At 39.1% G+C, this 13743-nt stretch overlaps 1 protein-coding gene and 1 non-coding gene across 3 annotated transcripts in view; one reads left to right on the top strand and one right to left on the bottom strand.

The window, feature by feature from the left end:
* Positions 1–13743, top strand: part of SYNPR (synaptoporin) — a 307158-nt gene that overhangs the window by 214332 nt on the left and 79083 nt on the right. The window lies entirely within an intron of this gene.
* LOC118519338 (U6 spliceosomal RNA) lies at positions 11046–11144 on the bottom strand. The gene has a single exon (XR_004909133.1). It is a non-coding gene; the product is annotated as a U6 spliceosomal RNA (small nuclear RNA).

Raw genomic sequence — 13743 nt, 5'->3', positions numbered from 1 at the left:
GAACGACTGATAGCTTTTTAGAGCAAGGCTGAGGGTTGGATAAAGAGCAGGACCAATCATTTGAATGCAGAAGTTATTTGAATGTCTGCTATTTGTATCTTTTGAAAGTTGTCTACATTAAATACTTTATATGCATTAAAAGAGTTAATCCATATAGTGAAGGCCATTTCTACAATAGCATGCTTACATTGTAAAGTGGTAAATGATAAACATTTTAATCTCTCCTCACCCTTCGAAAGATTTATCAGTTATCAATAGTTAGTGTCTTTAAGCAAATTACTCAGTTCCAACTGGCTCTAAGTTTCAGTGAACAACTTCCAACAGCGAGATGAGTTCAATCGATGACATTAATGTCTTGTGAAGGGCCTTCTTTGTAGACCTTTTTATTGATTTTTATATTTACATGTCTCCAAAGATTTCATTCCTGAGCTGAAACCTCTACCCATCAATAAATGTACCTCCATCTGTTGTTCTGGGCTTACTTGTCATTCTTCCTGGACATTATCACAGTGCAGAGATTATTCTTGCACGCATTACCAACTTCAAAGTTGGACCCTGCTTTTTTCCTCCCTCCTTTTTCCTCTTCCTGACTTCAGCCTCGTAGAGCAAATCTGTGAGAGGAATTACTGATTGGACATGAGCCCAGATACCCTGAGTAGACAGTGGGAAAGACCTGAGGTGGCTGATGGAGGACACATGCTACTTCCTATGTTACAATTCCTACTTCTCAGCAGTGTTCCCCAAAAGGAAACATTTGTGACTTTGCATGCAGCATGTCCTGAATGTCCTTTGAGGAACACTGCTTTTTCCCCACTAACTAGATAAGTTTGGGCAGTGATCCTCAAAATGGCTCTTGAGAAACATTAGTCCTATTAAATGCTCTTCAAAGAAAGGAGTCACGCAATTTCAGAAAGATATCTGCACTTCCATGTTCATTGCAGCACCATTCATAAAAGCTAAGACATGGAAACATCAGTAGATAAATGGATGAAGAAAATGTAGTGTGTGTGGGTCACATTTATATATGTGTGTGCATGTATACGTATATATTACATTTATATATATTATATTTACATATATAAATATATACACAATGGAACATTATTCACCCATAAAAAAATAAATCTTGCTACTCGCGACAGTATGGATGAACCTTGAGGACATTCTGCTAAGTGAAATAAGTCAGAGGAAGACAAATACTGTATGATCTCACTTATATGTGGAATCTGAAAAAGCCAATTTCACAGAAACAGAGTAGAATGGTGGTTGCCAGGGGTTGGAAGTGGGGTAAATGGGGAGATGTTGGTAAAGGATACAACCTTCCAGTTATAGGATGAATAAATTCTGAGGATCTAATGGACAGCATGGTAACTATAGTCAACAGTATTGTATTGTATACTTTAAAGTTGCTAAGATCTTTCATATTCTCAACACACACACACACACACACAAAGGTCATTAGTGAGGTGATGGAAGTGTTAACTAACCTTATTGTGAAAATTATTTTGCAATATATACATGGATCAAGTTGTCTTGTTGCATACCTTAAACTTAAACAGTGTTATATGTCAGTTATATCTCAATAAAGCTGGATGAATAAATAAATATTAATGAGAGACTGGGAAAAAATAAGGAATTCAAATACTGTTGAGAAACACAATTTACTGGCATCCTTCACAATGTACTTTGGAATGACAAGGCTCTGGTAAGTCCTGCAGTAGAGAAATCTGTTTAGTATATTCTTCCCTCAACTTCCTAGTGTTAATATCTCATAATACTTATATATAACTGTAAGACCAGGAAAAACTAGGAACTGTCACAGATTTAAGGAGACAAAAGAGGCATAATAACTAAATGCAGTGTGGGATCCTGGATCAGAATCTGGAACAGAAAAAGGACATTAAAAGGAAAATTGTTGAAATTTGAATAAGGTCTGTAGTTGAGTTAAAAGTATTATGAGATATTAACACTAGGAATCTGGGGGAAGGTTATACATTAACTATATAATTTTCTGCAAATTTTCTGTCAGTCTGAAATTAGTTCAAAATAAAAAGTTAAAAAATAAAGGTAGCAGGAAAACAAAGAAAAAGAAATGATGAGACTGAGAAATTCCAGCACTAACCTATAAAAATACAGTGTGGGGGTGCCTGGGTGGCTCAGTTAGTAGAGCATGTGACTCTTGAACTCAGGGTTGTGAGTTCAAGCCCCACATTGGGCATGGAGCCTACTGGAAATTTTTTTTTTTTTAAATACAGTATGAGCCATGAATATGAGTCACAAATGTCATTTTAAATTTGCTAGTAGCCAAATTAAAGGAAGTAAAAGGAAATGAGTAAAATTGATTTTAATAATATCAAAAACATTATCATGTCAACATGCACTCAACATAGAAAATTGCTAATGAGATCTTTTACATTCTTTTTTGTCTTAAGCCTTCAAAATCCAGTATCAATTCAGACTAGTCCCTTTTCAAATTGTCCATAGCCAGATGTGGCTGGTGACTACCACATTCTCTGTGCATCTTTTATTTCTGCTGCTTTCTACAAGGGTTTTGTTCTTTCCCACTATAAAGTCCTCCTTCCTTCCTTCTCTCACTTATGAGCATTAATATGTTCCAGGCATTGTTCTATGCACAAAACTGACAAAAATTCTCAGCTTCCTGGAGGTCCCATTCTCAAGAGGAAATGACTGACATAAAGAGTAGCTGTAGTAAATAAGTCAATTATATAGTAATAGGTAAGTGCTATGGGGTTGGGGGTACAGAGCTGGGTAAAGTGATTCAGATGGGCTAGAGGTAGGAGAGTTAACTGAGGCAGGATCTGTATCTGAACCCAGCTCACCTTTGGCTGCATTCTGATTCTTTCCATTCTTTAGTTTCAGCAGACTCTCTTGAATGGAGGGAACAATGAGCGAGTAAAAATGATGCCCTGCTTTTACTTATTTGGTACTTAATAATGAGTCAAGTCCAGCTCAGCCATAGACGAGACACTCAACTATTGTTTTTCAACATCTGGTTCAGCAGAAAACAGAGGGTTTTGAAACTGTGCCTCCCGCTGCAATTTCTTGATGTGAGTCTAGAAAGGTTTGATCAATAAAGTTTGATTCTTTCCTTGAAATTTGAGTAATTGCCTACAGCATGGTGAATTTCACATCGTAAAAATTATTACTTCTCTATAGAAGAACTCTATAGAAGAGTTGAGTTTTGTTGACTTTCTTTGTAATAGAGTTCGAGGTTCCTTGTTTGTTTTTTAAACCTCTGGGCAATAATGTCTACTCATTGAAATGCCTCCCCTTCTCAGTTCCTTATGCTCTGGGATATTAGAGTAGAGTGGGAGTCAGAAATATGTGTAAGTAATCCCACATCTCTGCTTTTCAGAATCTGAGATAACCTTTAACAAGTTAAAGGGCAGGAGGCATGATAGAGAGAGAGAGAGAGACAGAGAATATGTGTGTATTTGTCCTGCACCTGATTATGCAAGGTGCCTGTTGGAATGCATGGTATTGGGCCTAGCCCCAGATCTCCAAATTCCAAATCTTGGGGAGGAGGGGGAGGGAGGGAGAAATCTGAGAATCTGGGTGGTTAACAAGGTTCCTGAGTGATTCTTATGTCCTTTGGGTATTGAGAATCATGGACCCAGGCACCAGAAAGGCCCACATTTGAATCCTGATGCCTCTGCCAGGGCGCTCCAATGGTCTCTTTTAGGGAAGTGACACCAAACTGCCCTGTGCATGTTGGTGGGTTCTCTATCTATGAGGACTTGTCACAAAGAGAAAACAAGGGAATTAAGATCCAGCATATTGCATCCCACTGTGCCAAGTCCAGTAGGAGAATTCTTCGGAGTTCTTAACTGTGACATTTTAACAAACTTCTGTTCCCATTTTTTAATGCAGTTGGAGTCAAGGCTGCTTTTGTCTCTTTGTTTTGCTAAGGGAAATGCAGGCATTTGTTTCTGCTCCTTTTTCTTTTAACTTGGATTCCCATAATGCACATATTTATAGTCTGAAGATGCAAGAAAGAGAACTAGGACAAACTTGTGCTTTCAAGGCCTGCCATGCGGACCCAGACAGGGACATGTCCCGTCTGTGGAGATGAGCCAGCAAGTTCTTTGTCCCTCTGAGCATAGGCCTTTTATCATCTGCAGTCCCATCTAAATAGCTTTCTTAAAGGATAAAATGTATTATCAGGACCTAAGAAGCAACTTGTAATTATGAGCTCTCCAATGGACTCATGTACTATTTAAAAGCACCAAATGAAAGAGAAACATATGAGGTTTCTGCCCCTTAAGCTGGACCCTGGAGCCCTGGATGAACTTACTTTTAATGTAACAGTCTCGTATTTTTTCTTCACTTTTAAAATTACACAAGTAATATATGCCTTTGTACAATATTCATACAATACAATTAAGTCAAAAATGAAGGCTACCTCATATCAGCCACTCCAATTCTATTATCTGCAATTCTAGATGTTTCTAGACATATATAAATACGTATGAAACATACACACACACACAAGTAATTAGGACTCTTTAAATTGTAATTGAGAGAAATGCAATTCAAAAATGTTTTAAACAGATGGGAGGAATCTCTTCACTTACATAATCTTACTGAAGTGAGGTATATTGGTTTCAGGAATGGCCAGATCAAGGAGCTCCAACAGGGTGATTTTAATTTCTCTCATTTCTCTATCTCTTGGCAGTGCTTCATTTTTCCCTCCTCAGTGGGCTTTCTCCATGTGTTAGAGAGGATAGCTATCTGCAGACCTGGATTTACTCCAGATTTGGGACAAAATAATGCCCACCCACCAATGTCATTGTCATCCCCTGAACCTACAAATATCCTGCCTGACATGGTAAAGGAGAATTAAGATTACAGATGGAATTAAAATTGTTAATCAACTGACTTTAAACCATGGATGTTATCCTGGATTTTCTGGGTAGGCCTGAAGGAATCACAGGGGTCCTTAAAGGTGAAAGACGTAGGTAGCAGAATTAGAGTCAGAGAAGGAGATGTAATGATGGTAGCAAGATTAGAGAGATGTTATGTGAGAAAGATTTGAACTTCTGTTGCTGGATTTGAAGATGGAGGAATGGGATCATGAGCCAAGGAAATGGATGGCCTGTAGAAAGAGCTAGCTGGATGAGGCAAGGACATGGATTCTCCTAAAGAGGCTCCAGAAGGGAACACAACCTCCCTGACACCTTGAGACTTGTGTCATACTTCTCACCTACAGAATGATGAGATAATAACTTTGTGTTCTATTAGGCCACTAAGCTTGTGGTAGTTTGTTCTAGCAGTCATAGAAAACTTAATCAGAGCCTAACAGGCAAGAGACTTTTTCTCCTGAAAATCCAAATTTTAAAGATCTTTGGAAGACTTCTGACTAGCCATCTTGGTTTTCACCCCAATCTCCATCCCATCACTGTGGTTAGCAGATACTATGATTGTCTAGTATCTGTGTCTTATGGCACAGAAAGGGGATTGAGAAACTGATTGGCAGTCCCCCTTCTTGGAATCACATTACTGACATCAGAACAGAGAAATTCCTTGAAAGGAGGATTGTGTGGGTTTGTTGTTTATAGTCTTTTTTTTTAATGGGCTAATGACATGTATTTTGTTCTATAATCTGCTTAATTATCTTTGCAAAATATTTTGGAGATATTTCCATTTCAATTCATGTAGGCCCTACTTTGTTCTTTTTAGTAGCTGCATGTTATTCCTTTGGGTAGATGAACCAAATTTATTTAACCAAGTCTCCTGTTAATGGACACTTAGTATGTTTCCAATCTTTGCTTACAAAGAAGACTGAACACTGTATCCTTCCATATTCTCTCTGCATGTTATAGGACTTTTGTTTTTGCTCAACATTGGTAATATGATGGAAAGAGAACAAGGACAAATGTAGTAGGTTGAATAGTACCCTCCCCCTCCCTGCAATATGTTTACATCCTAACCCCCTGTACCTGAGAATGTGCCCTTATTTGGAAATATGGGCTTTGCTGATGAAATTAAATGTCTCGAGATGAGATCATTCTGGGTTTAGGGTGGGCCCTAAATCCAATGATGAGTGTCCTTATAAGATACAGGAAAGGAGAACACACAGAGACACGGGGAAAGGCCATGTGAAGATAGAGGCAGAGATTGGCATGATGCCACTACAAGTCAAGGAATGCTAAGAATTTCTGACAGCCACCAGAAGCTAGGGGAGAGGGATGGAATAAATTCTCCCTCAGAGCCTCTAGAAGGAACCAATCCTGCTGATACCTTGATTTCCGATTTTTGGCCTCCAGAATTGTGACAGAGTAAATTTCAGTTGCTCTAAGCCACCCAGTTTATAGTAATTTGTTATGGCAGCCCTAGGAAACTAATACATAGGTTTTGAAGGCAACTGATTCTCCTGTATGCCTTCCTTTGGCTTGTGACCAACTCCCAATCACCTGGGAAGACAGAGACACGGCAAGTCAGATCATATGAAGCTGTATAGCATACAGAAGTTGTTTTAATTTCTATTTCTTGTGAATGTACTTTGTGAATTTCATTTTCTAGTGTCATTTTGTCTAAACAAATGACAAAATTAGTTTACACTTCAGAGTCAGCTCCCAATGGATATATGGAAGGGAGGCAGATCCAGTGGAATACAAGAGGCAAAGCAAAGTGAAGGCTTAGGCAGAATATTTCTCCCCAGTGATCCACAGCATCAAAGACCTTTAATGGTTGTGCATAAGAAGAAAAAGTAATAAAGCAAGGAGGGAAGGAAGGAAAGAAAGGGGGGCAGGGAGAAAGTGAGGAAAGAAGGACAGATGAAATAGACCATGATTATGACAAGTGAGGAACCTTTGAATGCCCCATAGGGCATCTTGCAAAAATGAATCCCTTTATATTTAATTCATAAACACAGGTGAAAATGCTCCTACAGTTCTTGGTGTCCACTGCAGTGATGCAAGCTGGCCAGCCCACAACTACTGTTCAAGTCAGATATCAGAAATGCAGTGAGCAATATTCCAAGCAGAGAGCTAGGAATCTGATACTTTTTGATCAGTATAGCACCAAAAAAAAAAAAAAGGCAATAAGGCTCTGTGCCTGCAGGTATGATCAAAGTACACAGGTCTATGTTTACTGCCTTGCATTTTTTCTCATCTGCCTTCTGACATGTGTGAATTCGGGGCCAGGAAGCTTACACTTGGTAATGGGCAGCTGTATTTTAACTGCAGGTCTGCATGTTTTGGTAGGGAGAAAAAAAAAAAAAGATGTTGAGATGCCTGTCTACAGGATGGGCAGGTATCACTGCACACTTTTAAACCTGTTGAAGGAAACAGAGTAAGTCATAGAAAGTCACGGAAAATGGAGCAACTCTAAAAAATTTCTACATCTTACGCCTACTGAAGTGTACCTATTTTGGCTTTCGACTTCCCAGCACATAAATGGCCTTGGTTCCTACCACTCCCATTTCTGGATCCCTCCCCTCATCGAGGCTTATTGCAAATACCACTCCCCTTCTAACCTGGAAAGAACTTCAAGGGAACAGCTCACACATCTTCATAAGTTGGAATAGTTAATATATGTTGTAGGAGGAGGCCATTTGGAGCCAGTAATCAAGTGAAGAAGTAAACCAGTGTTCACAAGAACTGTATCAACCAGGTTCCAAATAAGCTTTTTTTATTTTTCCCCCCCCCTAAGCATTTTCCCTGAGTTCCTGATGAATAACCTTCTGCTCTTAGGATGCCTGAGACTTGCCCTTTTGATAGCCTCAGATGTGCTTGTTTTCTCAGTGCATTTAAATTTGATCACAGGGCAGGGGCTGGCTGTCTTCTATGGCTTCCCCCAAGAATGTGAGTCTGTGATGTATGTTTAATGTTTTCCCTCTGTCACAGAGATAAATGTCATCAGTAATTCTGATTGGCAGGCCCCATGTTTAAGGCTTGTGGAATTATGTGAGTCCCAGGGCCATAGGAATTGTTCTTCATTCAAATATCTACAAAGCATAATTAAGTGGATTAATGATGTGGGGTTCTAGAAGCAATATGGTTTTGTAAAAATTTTGAGCAGCTTTCCCTTCCTCCATTTCTACTAATTTTATCATTCTTTTTTCCCCCTTCTTTTTTTTGATTTGTGATTTTTGCTTTCAGCCCTCAAAACCTCTATGAGCTTATTATGGTATTTCCTTGCACTGAATGTCTCATTTGGCCCCTCTCGTTACTACCCCTTGGTTGATTTCCTCTCCTCAGTATCCAGAGGCCCCCTTGTGCTTCTCAGATTAAATCTTCCACTCTTGTCATTGTCCTCCTCACTTTGCTTAATTAGATAATTTCAGAGACAGCTTTGAAGGCCCTAGGTGTTACTCCAGTGCTAAATGGGATAGTTATAATTATTATCTGGAAGACTGACATCAATATCATCAGCTTCTCTCTTCTTTTCCTTGTCCTAGTCATCTGGGTATGAATAATGAAAACAGTCTTTTCTTAAATGGAAAAATTATAATATAGTTATGTTCTTTTTCCTAAGTTGCCTGTTAATGGAAATTGAGGCATATCTGTGTCCTTTTGGCCTGTGTAAAGGAATAGAGATGGTTAGGACATGGTAATACGTATTGTGAATGATCAACGTCTTTGATTTTTTTTTTTTAATGATTTCTGTTTTTATTACCAAACCAACAGAAACTTGTTGTAGAGAATTTGGATAATTCAGAAAAGCACACAGATAAAAAGACATATCATGTGTGTTTTCACCTTACAAATTTTATGTGTACATATGTGTGTGTATGAGTCTATTATATTGATATTAATTTATTTTTACACAAAGGGTCAAACTGAACATTTTTTCTAACTTACATATTAAGCTTAATGCATTGTGGACATTTAAATTAATTTTTTTTACATCAACATGACCATAGATCCCCCCTTTATACAGATCTAACTAGTCCCCTATGAACAAGTATTTGGGTTCCAATCAATAATTAGTCCAACAATTAATTGTACTAGTATAAACAATGCTGCAGTCAACATCCTTTATGCATAGCCATGACAGTTTTTTTTAAATAATTATTTCTTCAACAAAAATCTCTGAAGTTAGATTTGCTGTTTAAAGACATGAAATTTTAGTGAGTATTAGGTATACAGGAAAACACCCACCCAAAGTTGAACTAACTCATGCTGTTGTCTTGGTTTGGGTTAGAAGAGAACACTCCATGTCAAAGAAGCTCTTTCCCAGTCTTTGCTTACCTTGGACAACAAACACGGGATTAGTTTTTTTTCTGGTTACATATATTTTGGAAATGTCAAAGACCATGACCTTTCCTCCCTTCTAAAACTCCCTTCTAGCACTCAGTTTTGTGGTTTAATATGTCAGAGCAGAGTTCCAAAAACCATGATTAGTCTGCATCTAACTTAGTTCTATTTATCTTCTCTCAATTTTTTTCTTTCTTTTTTTAATATCAGTTTGGTATACATTTGCCTTTCCAAGTGATGTTAGAAAGCAACTTTTCTCTTGTTTTACATGTGATTCATGTTTTCATTAGAATCCTTAATGTATTCAAATATTCTTCTCTTTTTACCTAACAATATAATATATATTATCTATGGGATGTCATTTAAGCTCCCTTGCAAGATATGTTTATAAAAGCAAGACCTATTTGTTCAGGGAAGTTAACATTCTGACTCAAAGGGAAAATACCTGAGGGTCTCAGAGGGATCTACCTACGTGTGTCTAGACTGAATTCTGAAGTAGAATTCTGACATCTCTAGACCCAGGTGTTTTATAAACCAAACAGTGGACTGGTTGAGCTCATATCCATAAACTGAGAACTCTAACAAATATGAGGTCACTATGGCATAGGGGGTAAAAGCACAAATGGACAGCTTTAGAATCAGTCTTACCCCAAAGTCCGATTTTCCTTTTCGTTATAATGGAGAGACACTAATATTTATTTGGAGAATCACTATGATGGTTAAATGAGCTGATATGCTTTCAAGTGCTTTATAAAGGTGCTTGGCACATAAATTATATCTCAATGTATGATCATGGAGGAAAAGATATTTTAAGAAGCAGATAAAATCTATATTAAGTGAATTTGTACTGGAAACGCATAAAAGGAGTATAAGAACAGATTCTCCTAATATAGAAATCAAGGATATAATATCCTCTTTTTTCTTTACTATAAAAAGTGCTAGGAAGAATCTAGAGCCTTCCTAAACTCAATTTTAACCAATTAGCAGCAGAACTTCTTTACTTCTTACAGAACCATGCCCCTCCCCATTTGAGAATCTAATAAAGCTTTGAATTCTCGATAGAAATATGCACATTCATGTCACATTTTGCAATCTGGGACACCAACCTATACCAGGTGAAAACTGCCCCCAGACATAAAGATTGTAGGCCATACTTTGATTTATCTGAACAAAGTCAGAAAGGAGAGGTTGTGGCCACCTTGGGGCTGCAGATGGATATACCTGACTTCTGAGCTGGAGATTCGTCATTACCATATGCTGGATACATTCTATGCCCTTGAGTACTCATAACATAGAAAGAAAGACAAATCAAGAAATAAATAAGTACGGCGCAGTGTGGCAAATGTGACAATAAGTGCGTGTACTGAAAGGAATGATTTCATGGGGGTGGGGTACAAACCTCACAAAAATGACTCCTACTTCCTCTGATTTCACAAGTACAGCAGTGGTCCCAGGGTCTTTCAGAATCTTGGGAGATTCAGTGGATCACGTGGCATACATTGTGTCAATATCGAAGTCCCAGATTAGAGGGAACTCACAGAATCATGTTCTGTCCCTCTAAGTCCATCCCCCTTCTCTATAGGAGATACATGGAGCAAGGGAGTGTGGGTGAATGGAAGCTTAGCAGAAGATATGCCTTCACCCTTTGCTTGGCACGTGTGAGCTCATCTGTAATATACTAAAATGTCTATGATTCCCCCACCAAACCTTGAAATCTCTGAATTCTTGATTCCAAATATCCAGAGGAGGGAATGGACACATTTCACCTTGCACATACAGCCTTGTTTATGGAGGGCTCTAATAGTGTTCCAGCCCTGCTTATTCAACGAAGGGTTCTAACTTGTATGTCATCCTTGCTCAAGGGCCATGCTAATCCTCTCTGTATCCTTCCCATTTTAGTATATATGCTGCTGAAGTGAGCACAAACGGCTCTAACTTGGACAAGCAAGAAAGAAAGGGTACTAAGAAAATGGTCTGATCATTCAGTTACACTCAAGTTATATGGGAGCAAAATTAGGGTGATTTCTCCTACTTCCAAGGGCATTGCTAACTCCGTTTGCATAAGACCATTGCTGACTAGTATTTTCCCTCACACACACCTAAATTCCAATCATTGCCTTAGCACCTGCCAGCCTTGGGCACATTATGTAATAAGTTAACATGTACCGAATGCTGACTGTATATGTGGTAGTGTCCTTAGTGTTTTACATATGTGGACTTGGCCCACCCTCCCAACATTGTGAAGAAGAAATAATAATAATAATAATATCATTAGATGTTGCTCAGGATCACACAGCAAGTGGGTGGAGTTGGAAACAGAGTCCAGGGTATTAGCCCCAAAACTCGTTCCCTCATGCACAAGGCCATGGTACCTCCAGAACAGCAGGTCAGTTTCAACGTTTGTAAAAATGGGATGATGCTGACCATTCTTCAGGGCAGTGGTAGGATTAAATAAGATTGGTTTTGGCAATCAAATAGTATCAAATAATAGGGTCCCTGGCCATGAAGGGAATCTTTCTGGAAGAACCCACAGGTGTGGAAGTCAGGCTGGCCACCAATAGTGCACTGTCACACACCACTGATCGTGGCAAGTGAATCCACAGTGCTTTTTATTTATTCTCTTTTTCTCATCTTTCTGCCTTCTGTTCTCTTCTATACTACTTGCAAGTGTCTGTTTAAGTGAGTTAAGATGATGGCATTTCATTTTCTTGTGGTCTTCATTTCTGGCTATGTGGATCATTTTTAGTCAACAAATGAGTTGGCTTTCCCAAAACCGCCTGGGTTGACATTTTTCATTTGAATTGCAATATGCTCTTCCAAAGGTGAATGATCAGAAACTATTGTCTACAAGTCAACAATACACTCAGAGGCAGAGAGCCAATACAGTTTTCTTTGTTGCTTTAATTACTGTGTGTGCTTAGGTTTTTTGGATTGTCATTATTCTTGTTGAAAGGAATTGAATGCACATAAGTAACTCTTCCATAAATATTGCTTGAGCCCTGCATAATGCAAGGCTAGCCCTGAGCTAAGAGCAAGGGACTACCAGATAAATCAAAACTGGGGTTAGATCCTAGCATGGGGCAGGTAGTAGGGGAAAGACAACAGGCTGAGAAAGATAGATAAGACAAAGAGCTACCATCCATTAGAAAGGTGAAGGTAATGGGCTGTGGTGGCAAAGAGGAGAGAGATTGCTTCCATCAGGAATGATCATGGAGGGCTTTCTAAAGTTGGTGGCAATTGAATAGGACCTTGAAGGACATAGAGAATGTGGACTATGGTTGGTAAACCAGAAAGGGTGAAGGACATCCCAGTTTTGCAGAACATATCTGGAGAGTAGCATATGATTATAGAGACTTTAAGAAGAAGGTTAATTTTTATAAAGAAAAAATGACCTCATTTGCTAGGAAATAAATAGGGAATTAATCAGATTAACAGCTCTGAACTCATTTCTCACCATTCTTCTCTGGCTCACAATTCCTCCAATACACTACTGCCTCAGGGCCTTTGCACTTGCCATTCCCTCTGATCTGAACATTTTTCCTAGATTTTTGCTTGGCCAGTTCTGTTTTGTCTTTCACATCTCAGTTCAAACAACCCCTCTTAGTGAGAGCGTGACCTCTGTGATGAGGTTGCCCTCCCTCACCCCCTGTTCATGCCACCCCCTCATCTACCCACACACATACACCTCCTCAGCAGTCACTTACTATGACAGCATCCTTGTTTGTTTCATAGCACTTTCCATACTGTCTTGTTTAATACTCTATTCCTGGCACAGAGAATCTCAACTCCAATATATTCCTAACCCATGTAGCTACATCACATCAAAATACTAGTTGTCATGCAATCCCAGAGAGCTGAAACTCTTGATTTTTCCTTCTATAAAAATGTATGTGAAAATGCTTACTTCCCTTCAAGCAGTGGTTCTTAGCCTGGTGCACATTAGAATCACTTCGGAACTTTTGAAACCCCAGATAATTGAGCCTTAACCCAGAATAATTAAGCCTGAATCTCTGCAGGTGAGGCCCAGGCCATGTCAATATATTGCTCCCTAGCTGGTTCTTGTGGACAGTCCCAACTGAGAACCAATGCTTTGGAAGGAGAATGCAAGAGCAGGCACCTTCACTGCTGATAGTCCCCTTCCCTGCCTGCTCTAGCAGAGTGGGGGTGGGTAGCAGGATCAGGGGCACCAGATTATCCAGGTCCCAAACAAAGATACACAATCTGGAAAGCAGAAGCAATATACACTTCCTTCATTCCTTCATTCCACAGAGGGTTAAGACATGTCTGCCTTGTGCCAGACGCTGTCCCAAAGGGGTTCAGAGTTGAGTGAACTAGACAGAGTAGTCGGCATTCTACCCTTTAGGTCCCATAAAATGCTAACCTTCTCTTGGAGACAACACTGCTTGACTGCAGGGTTTGGTCGTGAACCAAGTAGGATGTTCTAATTAGAAGTCCAAAGGAATCTTTCCTCAGATCTTCACTTAACCAATGATGTTACTTCCTAGAGTTCAATAGCATGTTC

Source organism: Halichoerus grypus, chromosome 1, assembly GCF_964656455.1.
Source record: "Halichoerus grypus chromosome 1, mHalGry1.hap1.1, whole genome shotgun sequence".
NCBI lineage: Eukaryota > Metazoa > Chordata > Mammalia > Carnivora > Phocidae > Halichoerus > Halichoerus grypus.
This window is presented reverse-complemented; position numbering and strand designations above follow the sequence as displayed.